This window comes from Podarcis pityusensis (genome assembly GCF_964106645.2).
Source record: "Podarcis pityusensis genome assembly, chromosome: 2".
Taxonomy (NCBI): domain Eukaryota; kingdom Metazoa; phylum Chordata; class Lepidosauria; order Squamata; family Lacertidae; genus Podarcis; species Podarcis pityusensis.
The window spans coordinates 10939987-10961694 of NC_138029.1; the positions used below are offsets into that span (position 1 = coordinate 10939987).

General features: G+C 47.1%; 2 long non-coding RNA genes across 5 annotated transcripts in view; one reads left to right on the forward strand and one right to left on the reverse strand.

Moving 5' to 3' along the window:
• Window positions 1–382: 382 nt before the first annotated feature.
• Window positions 383–12331, reverse strand: LOC308471164. 4 transcript variants are annotated; one of them, XR_013982733.1, is made up of 5 exons: window positions 12293–12330; window positions 3906–4952; window positions 3091–3274; window positions 2292–2427; window positions 383–1975 (listed from the first exon to the last, which is right to left on the reverse strand). It is a non-coding gene; the product is annotated as an uncharacterized lncRNA (long non-coding RNA). The 4 variants fall into 4 exon arrangements; XR_013982732.1 differs by having other exon boundaries at window positions 3091–4062; window positions 12293–12331; XR_013982734.1 differs by having other exon boundaries at window positions 383–1972; window positions 3091–4952.
• Window positions 12332–12429: 98 nt separating this feature from the next.
• LOC308471200 overlaps window positions 12430–21708 on the forward strand; it is a 28985-nt gene continuing 19706 nt past the window's right edge. The window contains exons 1-2 of the long non-coding RNA XR_013982785.1: window positions 12430–12474; window positions 13517–13555. This is a non-coding gene — a long non-coding RNA (uncharacterized lncRNA). The remainder of the gene's footprint in view (window positions 12475–13516; window positions 13556–21708) is intronic.

Below are 21708 nucleotides of genomic sequence, written 5' to 3' on the forward strand. Positions count from 1 at the left end.
AGCGGCTCCCACAGAATATTAAAAACATGATAAAACATCAAACATTAAAAACTTTCCTAAACAGGGCTGCCTTCAGATGTCTTCTAAAAGTCAGATAGTTGTTTATTTCCTTAACATCTGATGGGAGGGCATTCCACAGGACAGGTGCCACTACCGAGAAGGCCCTCTGCCTGGTTCCCTCACTTCTCACAGACAAGGAACCACCCGAAGGCCCTTGGAGCTGGACCCCAATGTCCAGGCTGAACAATGTGGTTGGAGACGCTCCTTCAGGTATACTGGGCCGAGGCCGTTTAGGGCTTTGAATGTGCACATGTGTTGGGGGTGTTAACGGAAAAATCCGAGGGCTCCCTTGGACAAAAACAAAGACACCAACCAGGATAACTTGGAGCAAAACAGCAGCCTGTAGGCTTGGCCTTTATTGAACTGTTGCAACAGGGTGCTCCCCTCACTTGCAGGAGAGAGGAAAGACACAGAAAAAATGGTGTGTAAGGTCTTATAAAGACTTTTGAAATTCCCATCCTATAGATCAAGACCACCCCCAGAAACATCATACATACATCACAGAAAGGAGGGGTTGAGGGAGGAGTTGTGGTGGTAACCTGAGTGTCCTGTCAGCTGGCTGGTTCCCCCTTTCCCCCTCTCCATGAGTACTTTCCAGGTGACAGAGGGGAGTTTGCAGTTTCCTGCCCCCAGAGGGAAGAGCTGATTATTGTCCTTTGTTCCAGTCTGTGCTGAATCCACTCCCATATGCAAGTTCTTTGTGATCTTGATGGTCTTCTGTCTAGGACCATCAGGGTTGGCATAGCAACTGGGCAGGGCTCCTGTGGATGTGCTGGTATGCTGAAGGGATTATGGCTGCCCTGTATCAAACCTTCCCCATTTTGTAGTCCTTCCTTCATGGAGTAAAATAAAAGTGGAACAGTGCAAATCTGATGTATGGTTGATTTTCTATGAATTTAAAACAGAAGCGTAGCATATGTAGTGTGTGAGTGTGAGTGTGTGTGAAGTTTGTACAAACTGAATGATTGGGGGGGGGGGTTCCTGCTACAGGGGAGAGTGCATGGTCAGAATCAGGACCTGCCATCTTTCGATAGCTCCCAGGGCCTTGCATGGCACCTCTTTTTAATTCTCCCCTCCCCACCTGCATACCCTCCAACACTTTTCCAATGAAAATAGAGACATCCTAAGGAAAAGCAGAGGGGCGCGGATGGCGCTGTGGGTTAAACCACAGAGCCTAGGACTTGCCGATCAGAAGGTCGGCGGTTTGAATCCCCGCGATGGGGTGAGCTCCCGTTGCTCGGTCCCTGCTCCTGCCAACCTAGCAGTTCGAAAGCACACCAGTGCAAGTAGATAAATAGGTACCTCTCCAGCGGGAAGGTAAACGGCGTTTCCGTGCACTGCTCTGGTTCGCCAGAAGTGGCTTAGTCATGCTGGCCACATGACCCGGAAGCTGTACGCCAGCTCCCTTGGCCAATAAAGCGAGATGAGCGCCGCAACCCCAGAGTCTGCCATGACTGTACCTCATGGTCAGGGGTCCCTTTACCTTTACCTTTAAGGAAAAGCAGGGCATTGTGGGATCAAATCAGAAACCAGGATGGCTTCTGTAAGATTGGGACTGTCCCTGGAAAATAGGGATTCTTGGAGTGTCTTCACCCAGCTCACTACTCCAAGCAGCAGTAGACAGCTGTCAAAATGCCTAAATGTTTGAAGCTATATTGCATGCAATGGTATTTAGTATAATAGCAAGCAATACAATAATACTTAATTATCTTTAATAGTTGACACGCAATGAGATTAGTCCCTGACTGGCTGTGATGCAACGACAGGGAAAGTGGCTACATGCTTCGTTGGAACACATTGGCAAAATATGTCTTATTAGATCCTCCGGCCGACTCCCGTTTTTAATTGGCTTTGATTAACCATGTGTGCCAGGCCTCTGTGTTTTGTTTTCATTCGGGACTTTTCCAGGCAACTGCTTTAATTCGCAAGAAAGAAAGAAAAGGGGGAAAAGAAAGTGTTGTTCAAAGTGATCCAATTGCTATTGCCTGAGATCACAGAACCATCAAATTGTAGTGTTGGAAAGGATCCCATGGGTCATCTAGTCCAACCCGCTGCAATGCAGGAATCTTTTGCCCAATGTGGGGCTTGAACCCACAAACCTGAGATTAAGAGACTCATGCTCTGCCAACTGAGCTAATGTGGATGACTCCCAAACAAGGACAACCTGAAGGTGTCAAAACAGGCTGTTCTCCTGCTGAAGCAAATCTACCCTCACTACCCAGGGCACTGACCTGGGGGTTTGTGCAAGCCTAACTCTAACCAGGGGGAAGCAGGAAGGGTTCCTCCTCCTCCTTCTCCTTCTCCTTCTCCTTCTCCTTCTCCTTCTCCTTCTCCTTCTTCATTTTAAAGAGGTGGTTACCTGGTTACCTGGTAAAGTCCAGGGAAAACAAATGAGATTTGAGATGATGAATAATAGGCAATTATGGTTTGCATGCATGCATGGAACTGGTCCATTGAATTAATTCTGCATCTGCCACCACCCACCCACAGGTTGGCTGGCAAAGGGGGGGGGGGAACGCATCTGTTCCTTAGCCGAGGATGGATATGTACCAATTTACACTTAAAAGTTCCTGCATGACCTAGCCCTGCCCCCCGGGGGGGGGGGGAGACGGGACTGCAACAGCGGCTGGATCTGACACAGGATTGTTCCAGATGTTGACTGAACCACAGTAAAGGGGTTCCCCCCTCCTCTTTTCGAGGGGAGCAGGCTCATGCCAGATAAAATAACCGCGCGCAACTTCACCACCCATCCACTCACACTGACGCCGCGGTCCTGGCATGTTACTGGCCAAGCATGAAACCAGCAAAAGGGATTTGCCTCTTCCCGCGGAGCACTCGAATGATTATAAACATCGGCACGGAATCAAGTCAAAACTGGCTCTTAAAAAAAGAGAAAACCTTCCTAGATCTATGGGGATTAGCGCAGGCTGGGATGCTCGCTTGGCTGCGCTGGGCCTGCCGCTGCGGTCCTCGGTCGGGTGGCTCCTGGCTAAGCAGCATTGGAGCTCATTAACACAGGATTTTCCTCACCTCTGCCTAAGCACAAGCCTTCCTAATAGCCCCTTGGGTTAAGCTTCCAGACATCCAATAAAGCGCTTCTCACTTGCGGCTCAGAAGAAGCGGGTACCGTCCTCTGTCTGGAAGGGAAATAGCTCAGCTGGAAGAGTCATCCAGGACTGAGCCCTTCTTGATCTACAAAGGTAGTCACAGTAGGCTGTTGTGGAAAACAAAGACTCTTGTTGTTTTCTATAATTCTTATTAAATTTTCTGTTTTCCGTTTTCGAATATTCATTTAAACAACCTAAAAATACCAGTGACTTCCCTTCTTCCCTTTCCGTGCTTCATTTTGCATAATATAAATCCCTGCATGTTTTCTATAAACTAAACCATTCAGTATTCCATGATTACATCCATCAAAAACTTATTTACACTGTTGAATTTACCTTAATGCTGCCAATGTTTTTGAATGGACACAATCCCCCCCCGAATAGTCAATAAACATTTCCCAATCTTCTTTAAACGTATGTTCTTCTTGTTCTCTTATTCTATATGTTAGGTCCGTAAGCTGCGTCTATTCCAGCAGTTTAAGTTGCCATTCTTCTTTAGATGGGACTCATTTTCCATTTTGGGGCTAACAAAACTTGAGCCGCATTAGTGGCATACATAAATAACCTTTTCTGACATCTGGAAATTTCTGTTTGAATTATCCCCAACAAAAAGGACTCTGGTTTTGTGTGTGTGTGTTTTTGAAAAGTGTTTTTAAACATTCTTTTTCAATTCATTATGAGTTATTTCCCAATACTCTTTTACCCTTTTACAGGTCTACCACACATGATAGAACGTACCATCAGTTTCATTGCATATCCAGCACTTATCTGATTCAGTCTTTTCCATCTTAACAAGTCTACTCAGAGTTAGATAGCATCTGCAAATCATTTTCAGGTTGTTCTCCTTCGAGGAATAACATGCTGTAAACTTCAGATCGCTCTTCCAAAGTTTTCCCTAGAAATTAAAATCTATATTATGTCCTATATCTATTGCCCAGTGTGTCATAGAGGCACAAAGACTCTTATTGTGCGACACCTCAAAGAAGAATTGCATACCCTCCAAGCGTCCCGGTTTTCCAGGGACAGTCCCAGAATTACGAAAGCCATCCTGGCTTCTGATTTGATCCCAGGATATCCCCATTTCCCCTGCCAGTGCTGTTCCTGCTGAGCTCGGGGAGGAGGGTGAACTGGCGCTTGTGTTCCAAGTTGTTAAATTGTAGGTGAACATATCAGACGACACAGCGATTCTTCAAACAGCTCTTGTTTATTCACAGGCCAGAACAGAACTGAACTGAAGGGTTCAGCCAGCCTGCTTATATAGGGCTCCACTACAACGCAACAGTAACCACTTTCTGTAACTATCCAATCACTGAAAGTCACTTTCAATCCCTTATTTGCATATGTGGACCTGAGTGAAAACTATCTACAGTATCCCCCTGCTGGCCCAGGGTGAGAACTGCAGTACATAACACAAGTGGCAGCGGCAATGGAGCATCTCGTTGCCTCTCCATGGCTTCTCCATGGCCGCTGCTGGTGACCTCCCTGTTAAGCAAATCAGTCTCTTAAGCTTAAACCAAGAAATAGTATTCTCTATGAAACTGAATATCAATATACGTATCAAGACTTTGAGATTAGACCACTGAAGAAGCCCGGAACACCACCTTGGGAGTGTGCTACCAGCAAGCCCCAGTAAAAGGGCCCCATTGGGGGCAAACAGCGGCCTCTTGATTTCTTGGACTGCCAGGGCGAAACAGGTGCAAAACGCTGGCACCCTGTCTCACTAGCATGTCTCGGTATTGTGAACAACACCGAACTTACCTTTTGTTGTTATCTTCATGAATTTACCTAAAAAGATAAAGAAAACAAAAGACAAGAAAACAAAAGACTGAGTCGAGCACTTGAAAAATCTATTGAAATCAGACATTGGAAGTTCATCTTAGGTTGGGTAGTTCGCAAGTCTCTATGGCTTTGCATAAGGTTTTGTAATTTTCTCAGGAGATTGATGAAGAATGTATAATCCTTTTGGTAATTATTGTGTGCATATTAGTCGCCAACGTGTTGCATGAGTCGTACTACGACCTCCCTGTTTGGCAGCTCATAGCAGCTGTTGTAGAGCAGGTGAGGAGGAGACAAGGATTCTACTGCCAAAGCCCAGCCTTTTGTGACGCACTGGCTCTGAGGGGCAGGCAGAGGGCAGGAAGAAAGGGGGAATAAAATGAAATAAAATCAGGACTGAGGGGTTTTCTCAGGACGGTGGAGGGCATGTGTGCTGTGTCCTGTTGGCAAAATGGCATTGACACTTGCTCTTCTTCTGATAGGAACTGTTCTGCAGGGGTGGGGTTGTTATAAGAATTTTAAGGTCTTAAGGTAAAGGGACCCCTGACCGTTAGGTCCAGTCGTGACTGACTTTGGGGTTGTGGCGCTCATCTCACTTTATTGGCCGAGGGAGCCGGCGTACAGCTTCCGGGTCATGTGGCCAGCATGACTAAGCCGCTTCTGGCGAACCAGAGCAGCGCACAGAAACGCCGTTTACCTTCCTGCCAGAGCGGTACCTATTTATCTACCTGCACTTTGACATGCTTTCGAACTGCTAGGTTGGCAGGAGCAGGGACCGAGCAACGGGAACTCATCCCGTCACGGGGATTCGAACCGCTGACCTTCTGATTGGCAAGTCCTAGGCTCTGTAGTTTAACCCACAGCGCCACCCGCGCCCCTTTAAGGTCTTAGATATGCAATAAGTGTTCATAAATGTACCAAGCAAACATGTACATAAATATATAAACCACATGTCTGAAACCCCACAGAAAAAAAGTCCTGAACAAATTGACCTCAAATATTTCTCTCCAAAGTCAAAGTCGGAACCACCCCCCCCCCATTGTCTCTTTCCTCACAAATCCTGTCTTAAGGGCACATTTCAGATATGAATAGGGTGTGAGCCTGTGACCTGGCTCAGTAACTAAGTATTTATCATTACAAAAGACTGGCCAGGCTCCCCAGGCAATCTAATCAAGTGACCATTAAACGGGTAACCTGCCAGACAGGAGATAAACAACAACAGGACATAAACAACGCACTCAGATTTCTGTTGTAGACCGCCCTTTCTGTGATGTAGGTATGATGTGTCTGGGGGGTGGTCTTGAGCTACGCCCCTTCTGTGATGCATATATGATGTTTCTGGGGGTGGTCTTGAACTCCAGGGTAGGCAATTTAAAATGTCTATATTATGGTGGGCACACCTTTGTTCAAGGTCTTCCTCCTTCTCCTGCGTGTGTGTGCAGGGGGCACCCAGTTGCAACAATAAAGATCAGGCTTACTAGCTGCTTTGCTTCTCAGTATTTTCTAGTTGGCCTCTGTTATTTTCTCTGACTGATGGAGAACCTGCAAAGGATTCTACAAGGGCTCTTGTGTACCCCCATAAGGGAATAAGGGCAGATTTCCGTTTATTACAGGGTGGGGGAATGAGGGGTCATAGAATCATAGAATCATAGAATCATAGAGTTGGAAGAGACCACAAGGGCCATCGAGTCCAAACCCCTGCCAAGCAGGAAACACCATCAGAGCACTCCTGACATATGGTTGTCAAGCCTCTGCTTAAAGACCTCCAAAGAAGGAGACTCCACCACACTCCTTGGCAGCAAATTCCACTGTCGAACAGCTCTTACTGTCAGGAAGTTCTTCCTAATGTTTAGGTGGAATCTTCTTTCTTGTAGTTTGGATCCATTGCTCCGTGTCCGCTTCTCTGGAGCAGCAGAAAACAACATTTCTCCCTCCTCTATGTGACATCCTTTTATATATTTGAACATGGCTATCATATCACCCCTTAACCTCCTCTTCTCCAGGCTAAACATGCCCAGCTCTCTTAGCCGTTCCTCATAAGGCATCGTTTCCAGGCCTTTGACCATTTTGGTTGCCCTCCTCTGGACACGTTCCAGTTTGTCAGTGTCCTTCTTGAACTGTGGTGCCCAGAACTGGACACAGTACTCCAGGTGAGGTCTGACCAGAGCAGAATACAGTGGCACTATTACTTCCCTTGATCTAGATGCTATACTCCTATTGATGCAGCCCAGAATTGCATTGGCTTTTTTAGCTGCCGCGTCACACTGTTGGCTCATGTCAAGTTTGTGGTCACCCAAGACTCCTAGATCCTTTTCACATGTACTGCTCTCAAGCCAGGTGTCCCCCATCTTGTATTTGTGCCTCTCATTTTTTTTGCCCAAGTCAAGGAGGTCAAGGAGGGTCAGTTGGATGGGGCGTGAGAAACACCCCTATTTTCATCTGAGGAATGTCGCAGGGTGTGGGACTGTCTCATGGCAGAGGCAGGGAACCTGTGGCCTTCTAGGTGCTCCCGGACTTCAACGCCCATCATCCCTGACTACTGGCTATGCTAGTTGAGGCTGATGGGAGTTTGGTGTCCAACAACATAGGAGATGAGATATATATTTTAAACTCAACGATCTGATTAAAAAAAAGAGATCATGCTCCACCTTAAGAGAAAATCTAGAAAAAATGGTATACCGGTGGTATATTACCCCGGTCAAATTGGCCAAAATGTATAAATTGAATAATAAAGCCTGCTGGAAATGTAAATCCAAAGAGGGGGATCTCTATCACATGTGGTGGGAGTGCGAAAAGATGAAAAAATTTGGGGATTCAATATAGGTAAAGGTACCCCTGCCCGTAGGGGCCAGTCGTGACCGACTCTGGGGTTGCGTGCTCATCTCACTTAAGAGGCCGGGAGCCAGCGCTGTCCGAAGACACTTCCGGGTCACGTGGCCAGCGTGACGAAGCTGCTCTGGCGAGCCAGCACCAGCGCAGTGCACGGAAACGCCGTTTACCTTCCCGCTATAAAGCGGTACCTATTTATCTACTTGCACTTAGGGGTGCTTTCGAACTGCTAGGTGGGAAGGAGCTGGGACCGGACGACGGGAGCTCACCCCACCGTGGGGATTCGAACTGCCGACCATACGATCAGCAAGTCCTAGGCACTGAGGTTTTACCCACAGCGCCACCCGCGTCCCCGGGATTCAATATATAATGAATTAAAAAAACTTCTCAAGTATACGTTTCCTAAAAAACCCGAAATCTTTTTATTAGGGATAATAGGGAAGGAAGTAAAAAAGGAAGATCATAAATTATTTCAATATGTTACTGCAGCAGCGAGAATACTCGTGGCTCAAAAATGGAAACTACAGGAGACTCCCACAGTAATGGAATGGCAGGCTAAATTTTTTGAATATACAGAATTAGCTAAAATGACATACAGAATAAGAGACCAAAAGGGGAGAAAGTTTGATGAAGAATGGGGTAGATTATTGGCATATATAAGAACAAACTGTAGAAGCTTAAAAACTATGGCAGGGTTAACATAATTCCTGTGATGTGCATAGAAGGGGAATAAGAATCTACAGGAGGGGATATATCTCAAGAAAACCGAAGCAGGGAAGGAAGGAAGTTGAGGCGTGAGGACACAGAGTGTAAATATGATGATTTAAAATGTTGATTGTAAAAGGGAAAAAAAGAGATCATGATGTTGGTGCCCATACAGCCAGTTGGCATGGCAGAAGTCTTGAAGGCACAAGTGAGAGCAGGGATAAAAGCAAACTAAGGGGACCCGAGCTTCTACAGGGAAAGAAAGTGGAAGGAAAGGACAGCAGGCCGTAGAGTAACACACAACAAGATTGCTATAAAGAGTGCAATTTCCCACTCTAATTCCCAACGGGGGATGATAGCTAGATTCCCATGCCCAAAGATGCCTCAATCTGGAGTGAAGAAGTGAGGTCTGATCTCTCAGACACTACAAATCTCATTAAAACCATTACACAAAGCAGCGCAAATAAGCCTCTGATTATCTTTTTTTGCATCCTGTAGCTAACTCCCCGGAGATAACGAGCCAAGATGCTTCCTCCAGGCCATATAATAATCACCCCAATTACTCCTGAGCAGTGGCTATTAAACTCACCGCAAGGCACAGATAATTAAACAGGTGCCCACATGCAGCTGGGAATGACCAGATTTATTACTCAGCTGGCCTAGAGGCAGGGGAAATGGTCCGGGCCAGTGAAAAATGTGCTTCGGGGCACCTCTCCATAACACAGCTGATTTTCTTCCTCGCAGTTTTGCCACTAGACCGGCTGCTCCAATTACCACTTTGGTTTGCTTATTTGATTACGAGTGAATACCCGGTCAAGAAATTCACAGAGACATAGTACAGGACAAAGAGAAGGAGATTCCCTCTCTCCTTTCCCATCACTTCCAGGTTCTGTGAGAAACCCCACAGCAGCTTCCTTGTTTGACCTGGATACTCGAACCCCGACTCCCAAGTAGAGGAGCTGCAACAGTATCTGGCCATCAGCCTTTGGTGGAGCTAAAAGGGGTGTTGTGAAATTACCCATTTCGATTAGTTCCTGTGATGGCCTGGGATTCGGACTCAGAGGCTGAACCTGAGGAATCCCAGCCTGCACAGGAGTCCCCGCCTCCAGAACCAGCTGAGCCGGGGCTAGGGCTTGAGCCTGAAGGGTCCTCACCTGTGCTGGATCCTCAGGTGCAGGCATCAGCTGAGTCTGCTCTGGCTTCTGAGGTGATGGAGGACCCATTGCCTGCAGGTGCTCCACTTTCAGCCCCGTCAGGGGAAGCTGAGGTTGCCTCTGGGTCTGGTAACCCTCCAGTCTCTCCTGAGCTGCAGAGGCTCAGGGCAGAGAGGCAGAGGGAACTAAGTTCCCACGGGAGGTGTGCTCGCCTCCAGGCCAGGAGAGGCGAGTCACCTGTGGACTGGGGCCACCCTATGCCTCGGGGCAGATAAAAGCCAGCCAGCCCCAGTCCCAGTTTGCGGGAGCAACATTGTTGGTAGCCTGTTCCTGCCTGCACCCTGTCCTGCTCTTCTGCCAGAGTTCCTGACCTCACCCGGCTCCCTGCCTTGGACCCAGTTTCAGCTTTGACGGACAGCCTCCATACCGCACCCTTGACCTCGGACTGGACTTGGACCTCGCCGCATGGTTAACCCTCAGGACTAGCGCAGTCCCGGAGGTTCTATGCTTTCAAGCAGGGGTACCAAGTTCTGCCTGATATTGGGGAGGCCTTATCGCATGTGCATGACGTCACACATGCAACACGCATGTGTGACATCTCAGGCATCAGGAGTATGCTGCAAGGCCCTCCACCACCATGAGGAGGCCCAATGAGACCAGGTCCCTCAGCACTGGGGGGGCTCAGCCCTGTCCCCACATACTTGGGTAGGGGGCTGAGCTGTCCTCAGCCCCATGGAGTCGGTGTCTATGCATTATGGGGTGGGGTTGGGGGTTTAAGCATGTTCTCTAGAGCTTGGGAGATGAATGTGGCAAGCCGTGGTCATCCCCTGAGCTGAACTGAAGGTAATCAAGTCTCTACAATAATTGCATCCACGCTATATGTTTAAAGGACTCTATATATCATACCCTCGAACATTTCTCAGATGGAATTAGGGACATCTTTTGCTCAGCCTCAGCTAATCCTCCTTGTGGCGTTTGCCCTCCTAGGTGACATCATACTGGGTCATAAGGAAAGAGTTAAATGAGTGTGAAGTGATTGGCTAGTGGGAACCCAAGGGGAGGCGTTAGAGTTAGAGTTGTTGAGAGTCAGTCGGGTGTTATAGAAAGGAGAGTGAGGATACGTCTGTGGGTTGGGATAGTTTGATGTGAGAGAATCTGTTATGAGGAGTCAGATAGACAGTTGGGATAATTAGTTAGAAGTTACTAGGAAGGTATAGGCCGGTAAGAACCTAAGATTAAGAAACTGACAAAAAAAAATATCTGAAACCATAAACTTGTTAAGGCTTGTAAAATAAACTTGTTTATTTGGTTTAATGTTAACAACTGTCTGGACTCTGTGTGTACCCGAGAGAAATGGGTTGGTGGCAGCGGGGAAGCAATCACAGTGGTGGCACAGGGATCAATAGATCGTCAAACGTCCAGGGACCCTGTGTGATCGCCACACTCCTCAACCCCCCCATTTTTTGTCATTCCCCCCTGTGGCGTTCATACGGAGCCCCTGGTCATTTCACGGACTATAAACCTGTACACTACTAATCCGCTGCCACCAACCAGGTTCTCCCCAGTAAAAAACTTAGTCTCAGTTGGGTTCTCAAGATAATAACAAAGATTGTCGTTTGTTGCAAACACAAATAAACTTTAAATGCATTCAAAACACTGTTACCCTTTACCCTCCTAGTCTTATTTTACCCTGTCTCTAAATCTTCTACCTCCCCTCACACAAGAACCAACTGCACTAACTGTCTCTCTATTTCCATCTGTCTTTCAGCTGCTTTTTCCCAACTGTCTAAACCTCTGGCTAAGCCTTTTAAAAACAGGTAGGCTCCGCCTCTGGCTTTTCTATTGGTCTACTATTAACCCTTTCTCCCCCTGTACAGACATTTCCAAAAGAACGGGCAAACGCCACACACCCCACAGAGCATTTCCTGTCAAAAGAAGGGTGAGTGCCACCACCACTAGACCAAGGGGACACAGCACACACACCCTCAAACCAACCTGAGAAATCTCCTTACAGACCCTCCAAGTGTCTCTGTTTTCCAGGGACAGTCTTGGATTTACAGAAGCCATCCCGGTTTCTGATTTGATCCCGGAAGATCCCGCTTTTCCTTACGACGTCCCTATTTTCATCAGAAAAATGTTGGAGGGTATCAGGGACTGGGCAGAGGAGGAATGGTGGAGACCGCCTCTCCATCCTGACCCTTCCAGGGAGGAGGAAGAGGAAGACAGTATAGATTGACAACAGGGGTTTGAGGGCGGTCGCAGCTCAGAGGCAGATGAGGGGGAAAGTTGGGAAATCATGGGAGAGCCAGAACAGCCAGCTAACACATTGTCATTAGAAAGCATTTCAGACCCACCATCTCTCAGAACCCAGCAAGCCTTAAAAGTAGGAGAGCAAAGAGCTCAAAGACAGAGGGCACGTATTCCTGGCTCCTTATCTTCTACTTCTTGGTTATTTTTTCAAATACAGTGAAAAAGCTGCTATAGAGTTGAGAAAGGAAATGTGGTTGTATGAATCAGTCCCAAAGTCACACATGAAGTTGATCATTTGATGAATGTATATGTATTGGCCTCAACTTGATGGGTTAAAAACTGGCAAACCAATCTAAAACTTCTCCCCAACAGTAAAAGCTAATATATCCCCCAAATAAAACTATTCGTCACCCGTTATGGAGATCCATCCTGACAGTGCTGAGATGCAGTCTGACTGTTAACTGTTTTTCACTTTACCAAGACTTAAAGCATATCCCCTTTGTGACATCACACATGACATCAGAATGGCAGTTTGCATTCAACTTAGACTATCTCCATGCCAACAGCAATGGCCAGTAAACTTCTGCAGCCAGGTAACCATCATCCTGAGTACCCAGTTGTTTCTATCTAGACTATAGGATGTTTCTTTTTTTGCTCTTGTAATCAAAGCCTGAAGTAGAGCTGTGTATAATCCGAAAATCCACTATTAAAGAAAACTAATCGTCAGGTATAGTATCCCAGTAGTGAGGTATGGAAGTGAGAGCTGGACCATAAAGAAGGCTGATCGCCGAAGAATTGATGCTTTTGAATTATGGTGCTGGAGGAGACGCTTGAGAGTCGCATGGACTGCAAGAAGATCAAACCTATCCATTCTTAAGGAAATCAGCCCTGAGTGCTCACTGGAAGGACAGATTGTGAAGCTGAGGCTCCAATACTTTGGCCACCGCATGAGAAGAGAAGACTCCCTGGAAAAGACCCTGATGTTGGGAAAGATGGAGGGCACAAGGAGAAGGGGACAACAGAGGACGAGATGGTTGGACAGTGTTCTCGAAACTACCATCATGAGTTTGACCAAACTGCGGGAGGCAGTGGAAGACAGGAGTGCTTGGCGTGCTCTGGTCCATGGGGTCACGAAGAGTCGGACACGACTAAACGACTAAACAACAACAACAATTGTCAGGGACTGGGCAGAAGAGGAATGGCAGAGACCGACTCCCCATCCTGACCCTGCCAGGGAGGAGGAAGAGGAAGACAGTATAGGCTTAGAACAGGGGTTCGAGGAAGGTCACAGCTCAGAGGCAGATGAGAGGAAATGTTGGGAAATCATGGGAGAGCCAGAACAACACCCAGCTGACATATTGTCATTAGAAAGCATCTCAGATCCTCCATCTCCCAGAACCCGGCAAGCCTTAAAAGTAGGGGAGCAAAGAGCTCAAAGACAGAGGGCACATAGCAGCACCCGTAGAGGAGGTGATGATGATGATGATGAATTAGGAAGTGGGAGAGGCGGAGGGTGGAGATTCACTTAGGACAATGCCGTTATCCAAGAGGCTGGGTTCTCTAGCCTCTCTCTATAAAGATTGAAATTAAAAAAAGGACAGTAAGAAACTTTTCCTTGTCTTTATACTTTCCTAGGCAACCAGCCTGGACCCAGTGACAGCATCCTGGCAGAGGGTATGTCCTTAATCCCAACTTGTTTTATTTTATTCTCTGGTAGATTTACAAAAAGAAAAGCACACGCCGATACAGTGGTACCTCGGGTTACAGACACTTCAGGTTACAGACTCTGCTAACCCAGAAATAGTACCTTGGGTTAAGAACTTTGCTTCAGTATGAGAACAGAAATCCCATGGCAGTGGTGGTGCAAGGTCCCATTAGCGAAAGTGGTGCTTCAGGTTGAGAACAGTTTCAGGTTAAGAACGGACCTCCAGAATGAATTAAGTTCTTAACCCAAGGTACCGCTGTAAATCAATTTTAGAAAGGGGCAAGATTAGATGCAGATGAACAAAGCATTTTTTCTTTTTCTTTTCTTTTTTTAAAACAGAGTCTCCTTGCACTCCACTCTGCTTCCTCCTTTCTTCCCACCCAGGGTGGCCCTGCCCTCTGCCTGCCCCTCACAGGCAGCCCGTCGAGTGGGGCTGGGCCTCGGTCTTGCCAGCAGCCGCCTTTCCTCCTCCTGGTCTGTTCTCCAGCAGCCGACACAAGCAGCTCAAGGAAGCAGGTTGGCAACAGCAGCCATGGAGAGTCAACAGGATGCTCCCTCGCTGAGTTCAGTGGCAGCAGCACTGGCAGGGGAAATAGGGACATTCCGGAACCAAATCAGAAACCAGGATGGCTTTCACAATTCCAGGACTGTCCCTGGAAAATCAGGACACTTGGTGGATATGTGTCAGGGTACTGCCATCGAAAGGGGGGAGGGAGGCAGAAGCATACAGGGAGCTTCCAACTTTGCTGAGCAGTAACACCTCGTTGGAGACTGGTGAGAGCGAAGCCTCTGGAGAAAGGGAGGGGGAAAGGAGGGGCGAAGGGAGGCAAAGGCTCACAGAGGTTACTGTGAGCCCGAGCACTGCTCCCAGGCAGGCTGATAGGGAAACAGACATGCAGCTTCCGTCACCTAGTTTTCGCAAGGGAGTCAAATGTAAGGAAAGGAGGAGGAGACTGGGGATGTCGAAGTTCTTATGCTGAGGGGGACGGGGACAGGAAGAACCCACTCTCGGAATCTGCGAGTGACTGACACAGTCATGAACTTTGGAACACTGAACTGTACATAAAGGTAAAGGTAAAGGGACCCCTGACCATTAGGACCATTAGGTGGGGTTGCGGTGCTCACTATGAAACTATACACTATACACTCTGAAAGTCCCCGAACTTTGATGACAGAAAGTGAGGAGGAATTAAAGAACCTCTTAATGAAGGTGAAAGAGGAGAGCGCAAAATATGCTCTGAAGCTCAACATCAAAAAAACGAAGATCATGGCCACTGGTCCCATCACCTCCTGGCAAATAGAAGGGGAAGAAATGGAGGCAGTGAGAGATTTTACTTTCTTGGGCTCCATGATCACTGCAGATGGTGACAGCAGCCACAAAATTAAAAGACACCTGCTTCTTGGGAGAAAAGCAATGACAAACCTAGACAGCATCTTAAAAAGCAGAGACATCACCTTGCCAACAAAGGTCCGTATAGTTAAAGCTATGGTTTTCCCAGTAGTGATATACGGAAGTGAGAGCTGGACCATAAAGAAGGCTGATCACCGAAGAATTGATGCTTTTGAATTATGGTGCTGGAGGAGACTCTTGAGAGTCCCATGGACTGCAAGAAGATCAAACGTATCCGTTCTTAAGGAAATCAGCCCTGAGTGCTCACTGGAAGGACAGATCCGGAAGCTTAGGCTCCAATACTTTGGCCACCTCATGAGAAGAGAAGACTCCCTGGAAAAGACCCTGATGTTGGGAAAGATGGAGGGCACAAGGAGAAGGGGACAACACAGGGTGAGATGGTTGGACAGTGTTCTCAAAGCTACCCACATGAGTTTGACCAAACTGCGGGAGGCAGTGGAAGACAGGAGTGCCTGGCGTGCTCTGGTCCAGGGGGGTCACGAAGAGTCGGACACAACTAAACGACTAAACAACAACAACAACAAAGTCCCCACCCCCACCCCACATAAATGATGAAGTGGCAAGATCCAGCCTTTGGCAACAGGATAGCTTGCGAGACTCAAGCTAGATCGAGTCTTCGATTCCTGCAAGAGCTGAACTTCTCTGCAGGTTAATTAGCATAACACAATTATCATAAGTTAAATTAAATTAATTAACAGAAGCAAGAGGAGCTTTGCAGACGTTATCAGAATACAGAAAGACAGGACGAAAAAAGACATCACTTCTTTTTTTAATGAATATGGCAATTTGAAGTATGTTAATGGTTTTGCTTTCAGCATACCTTTAGGAATGGGACGAATGCTAATATTAGAATATCTGACCTAGTTTGATTTTCTTTAACTGCAGGGGTTGAGGAGTTCTAGGTCAAGGGGAGGAGCCTAATGTCACCTCTTTTTAATTTGGCAACTACTGACAGATATGTCTACTTCTAATCTCGTTAGAGCACCTGACTTCCCCAGGGAAGGTAACTGAGACCAACACAGATTCCACCCAGTGGTGTACTTAGGAAATTATAGAATCGGACAGTGTTTTATGTGTGTGTGTGTAGTGAAGGTGTCCATTTTACTTTCCCCCATGACTTCTAAGGTAGGCCAGTAGCTGAAGACGTTCTCAGATAATACGCCACCACACTTCCTTAAGTTTTCCCCACCCCCTAGATGGGAATTATTTATTTCTACAGATCCAAGCCAAATACTTATATGGGGGAGGACAAAGAGAGTGTTTAGTGTACCCCACCCTTCCCAGAGCCCAAGGTAGCTTGCTTGGGGGAAACCAAAATGCAGTATAGTGGTACTTTGGTTCTCAAACGCATTGGTACTGAAACAACTTAGAACCCAAACACTGCAAACCCAGTAGTAAGTGTTCCAGTTTGCGAACTTTTTCTGGAAGCTGAACATGCTCTATTTTGAGTGTTACGCTTCCATTTTGAGTGCCACACTTCCGTTTTGAGTGTTACACTGAGGTCTGTCTGTTTTTGCTATTTATTTTGCATTTCTGTGGCTTTTTTTCCTGACTGTGTGGAACCCAGTTCAGCTACTGACTGATTGTGCGACTGCAGTACATTGTTTATCACTTTCATTTTATAGATCAATGGTCCTGTTACATAGTAAAATTCATGTTAGATTGCTGTTTTAGGGGTTGTTTTTAAAAGTCTGGAATGGATTAATCCATTTTGCATTACTTTCTATGGGAAAGCACGCCTTGGTTTTGGAACACTTTGGTTTTGGAATGGACTTCCGGAACGGATTAAGTTTGAGAACCACGGTACCACTGTATTTCATAAGAAATAGCAGGATAGATACAGGACAGATATGGATTATGTCTCATGTCGTGTGTACATGCTTTCCTTACAGTGGTACCTCGGGTTACATACACTTCAGGTTATAGACTCCGCTAACCCAGAAATAGTACCTCGGGTTTAGAACTTTGCTTCAGGATGAGAACAGAAATCGCACAGCAGCGGTGCGGCAGCAGCAGGAGGCCCCATTAGCTAAAGTCGTGCTTCATGTTAAGAACAGTTTCAGGTTAAGAACGGACCTCCGGAACGAATTAAGTACTTAACCAGAGGTACCACTGTACCTGATGCACTGGATGCAAAAAATAAGAGTGTGTACAAAAGGCAAAGGAGAACAGTGATTAGTACAATCAATTCCACCATCTATCCAAGTCCCCCAGCTATCAGGAACCCACGGAGTGCAATCTAGACCTGAACTCAAGACCAGTGTTAGAAACTGAGATATGAAAGCTGGGAGCTGAATGGCACCTTCAACCTAGGTTATGGGCACAACAACGGAATGTCTCGGTGCGCTTTTTTAAAAACAAGAATACAAAGCTGAAAATGAATGAACTGCAGCTAAAATATTATGTTCATTTTTCACATGGTTTAGTCCTTCCCCTGCCCACCCACCTAATATTCTTAAGAGGGTCTCTTCTCCAGTCTTCAGAGAGTAGCTGGAAGTGGGGAAGCCGAAACAGCTCCTCCTTTCCTTCCACTCTGCAGTTTTAATCTGAAATCTTAGGTGTAGTACTGCACTCAGAGCTCAGAAACTGTTCGTGCTCATGAAATTCCCTGTCGCAAAATGTGTCTGGAACAATGGGAGTTTCGAACACTGCTTGAGAGTGGGAGCAACTGATGGTCCAGGAACTTTCCTTGTCATTCATCTATGGTCCTTCCCATGCTTGTCTTTCCTTACAAATAATATTACACCTGTTCTGATGTCTTTGGAACATGAACACACCGTACATAAGGAAAATGCTAGTTTTGTGCCTTGGAAGATGGCAGTATGTCGACATACCTTTTTGTGGTCTCATCACCTACGAGGTTAATTTGTATTTTCAAATGCATTCAAATCCTGTTTCGTGATGGTTTAGATAAGTGGCAAGATTTGCAGATGCATAGGAACTTATGGAAAGAAGCAAACATGAGTTGTTGTTGTTGTTTTTAAAAAAGGGGGCCAGGGGAGAGAAGCTGACATCAGTAAGGCTATCCCATATTCAACGCAACTCACATGTTGTCCTTGCATGCAGAAAGGATATGTCAGCCTGGATAGCTCAGCTGGTGAAAGTGTTGTGCTGATAACGCCAAGGTTGCAGGTTTGATCCCTGTGTGGGACAGCTGAATAGTCCTGCATTGCAGGGGGTTGGACTGGATGATCCGCAGGGTCCCTTCCAACTCTGCAATTCTATGATTCTATAATCTTGCTAGTGGACAGTTGTTTTTGTGAGGGTTGCATAGACATGGTTAAAGGTGATCATGTGCAGAAACAGTTAAGTGCCAGTACAGTCATACCTCGGGTTACAGCCGCTTCAGGTTGTGTTTTTTTGGGTTGCGGACCGCCGAAACCCGGAAGTACTGCAACGGGTTACTTCCGGGTTTCGGCGGTCGCACATGTGCGGAAGCGCTAAATCGTGCTTTGCTCATGCGCAGAAGTGCTGAATCTCAACCCGCGTGTGCGCAGAAGCGCAGACACGGGTTGCGAACGCTGCGGGTTGTGAGCATGCATCCTGCATGGATCACGTTCGCAACCCAAGCGTCCACTGTACAGTCATACCTCGGGTTAACTGCATGCTTTGCGCATGCGCAGAAGCGCCGCTCTAGTTGCGGACTTTTCGAGGTGTGAATGGCACCCCGGAATGGATCGTGTCCGCAACTAGAGGTACCACTGTACTGATATAAGAGATCGGAAGAGACTGAAACATAATTCTCTGTGTTCCCTCCCTCCCCAAACTCAGACCCTCCAAGTGTCCCTATTTTCCAGGGACTGTCCTGGATTTACAGAAGCCGTCCTGGTTTCTGATTAGATCCTGGAACGTCCTGCTTTTCCTTAGGACGTCCCTACTTTCATCGGAGAAATGTTGGAGGGTACGGAGTTATGTGATCCCTGATCCAAGGAGATAAGTAACTATGCAACCTTTAGAAGACATCTGAAGGCAGCCCTGCATAGGGAAGTTTTCTGAATATTTTATTGTGTTTTTATATATGTTAGAAGCCGCCCAGAGTGGCTGGAGCAAACCAGTCAGATGGGCGGGGTATAAATAATAAAATTGTTGTTGTTGAATAGGATGTCCCTATTTTCATTGGATGCGGGTGGCGCTGTGGTCTAAACCACAGAGCCTAGGGCTTGCCGATCAGAAGGTCGGCGGTTCGAATCCCCGCGACGGGGTGAGCTCCCGTTGCTCGGTCCCAGCTCCTGCCCACCTAGCAGTTTGAAAGCACGTCAAAGTGCAAGTAGATAAATAGGTACCACTCCGGCGGGAAGGTAAACGGCGTTTGCGTGCACTGCTCTGGTTCGCCAGAAGTGGCTTAGTCCTGCTGGCCCCATGATCCAGAAGGTGTATGCCGGCTCCCTCAGCCAATAAAGCCAGATGAGCGCCGCAACTCTACAGTCATCTGCGCCTGGACTTAACGGTCAGGGGTCCCTTTACCCTTTATTTTCATTGGAGGGTATGCAAACTGCGACCCTACTGGCTGAATTTTTGGCACAGTGCTCATGCCGTTCTGACAGATGCCAGCATGCTCTCTATACCTAGTGATCTAGCTCAAAAGAGCCTCTAGCTGTTCCTCGCTGTGAGTTCTTGTTATCTGCACATCCTCTCTGGCCTCCAGAGTCCCTGCTCTGTGATTTAGACGGCCTTTTTGACTTGCAAATGGGACTCATTTCCAAAGCTGTGGCAGGGCCTTCTCTGCCTCCCTCCCTGCGCACGCGGAGAGCAACATCTTCTCTCTGTCGTGTTGCAGCCCCCCCCCCGACTTGTGGGTACCAACGTGTCATCTCGGAGCCTCGGGAGAAGCGAGAGAGAATCCAGCCCTCCCGATCCAGGCTCTTACTTTAAGCCCTTTAACCTCGGTAGATCTGCAGGCGTCACACTTCATGGGAACGGCAGAGTTTTACATCCCCCCAGAGCCATCTTCATTCATTTGTCTCGTAGGTAAAACGAAATCTGGAAATTATTTATAGACCACTTGGGCTTTGACTGCGAGAATCAACCACGGATCAAGCACATTCGATGCTTTAGGTGGTTCTGATGAAGAGTTGTATGTTGCGGGCCTTTTGCCCTGGCTGAATGGGCATTGCTTTCACCCTTGTCTTCGAAAGCCGCCTGTGGGTGCCCATATTAAGTTTGCTGCACAAATTCCCAGGAACAGCATCCTATTTAACATTATTACTATGTATGCATGTGTGTATACACAGACAGACAAAGCCACATTTTATCATCCGAGTGCCTTGATTTTCCAAGGACAACCCCAGAATTATGAAAACTGTCTCGGCTTCTGATATAATAATAATAATAATAATAATAATAATAATAATAATAATTTATTATTTGTACCCTGCCCATCTGGCTGGGTTTCCCCAGCCACTCTAGGCGGCTTCCAACTCAGACCAAAAATACACTAAGATGTCACACAATAAAAACTTCCCTAAACAGGGCTGTCTTCAGATGTCTTCTGAATGTCAGGTAGTTGTTTATCTCTTTGACATCTGATGGGAGGGCGTTCCACAGGGCGGGTGCTACCACGGAGAAGGCCCTCTGCCTGGTTCCCTATAGCTTTGCTTCTCGCAATGAGGGAACCGCCAGAAGGCCCTCGGCGCTGGTGCTGACAATGTTGAACTAAGATGGATCAGTGGTCTGAATCAGTACAAGGCGGCTCCTCTGTTCCTAAGAAGTCACGGGCTTCTTGTTGTCTCCTAGTCAATTATGGACCATTTAATGTATGGCTGCTCTGCTGCTCTGCATGCAATAAGTTGTAAAGACACAAATCACAGCATTTCCATATGCATAGGGGAGCACAAATCCTTGAACACACCCTATCAGGCATGCATACAGAGTGGAGTTCTCGAGTGATCTCCTAATTCTATCTGAAATCACCACATTTCTCCTAGGCAGCTCCAGATCAGTGTGGCTATATGTAAATATCCAATCTCCTGATTACTAGAACATTTTGGATGCTTCCTCCTTCACACTCCCCAGCTAATTTGGATAAATGAGATGGCGTTGCATTATTTATAGAGCAGTTCTTCTGGCAAGGAGGGGGTGGGATTGGAATTTTACCATTCATATCTCATTCATCCTCGGAACTGTTCTACGAAGCAAATTATTCTAATTCTCACTTTACCAAGGGTGGGAAACGGAGGGCAACTCCCTGACAACAATACTCTGCTTTCATTAGCACGTTGTGTGTCTGATCTACCGCATGGCTACTTGCCACTGCTATGCCAGCCACTATGCTATGGCAGCTCATTGATACACCTTCTCAGGGACCTCTTAGATGCACCTAGGTGGTTATTTGCAAATAAAGGGAAAAAAATAAATCAAACAAAAAGATATAGACACAGAGTTAGCCCCAGACTGACCCCTGCGATGGTAAAATTTTGGGTGCCTCTAAGAATGATTGCACCAGGGACACGGGTGGCGCTGTGGGTTAAACCACAGAGCCTAGGACTTGCCAATCAGAAGGTCGGTGGTTCAAATCCCCGTGACGGGGTGAGCTCCTGTTGCTTGGTCCCTGCTCCTGCCCACCTAGCAGTTCGAAAGCACGTCAAAGTGCAACTAGATAAATAGGTACCGCTCCGGCGGGAAGGTAAACGGCATTTCCGTGCGCTGCTCTGGTTAGCCAGAAGCGGCTTAGTCATGCTGGCCACATGACCCGGAAGCTGTACGCCGGCTCCC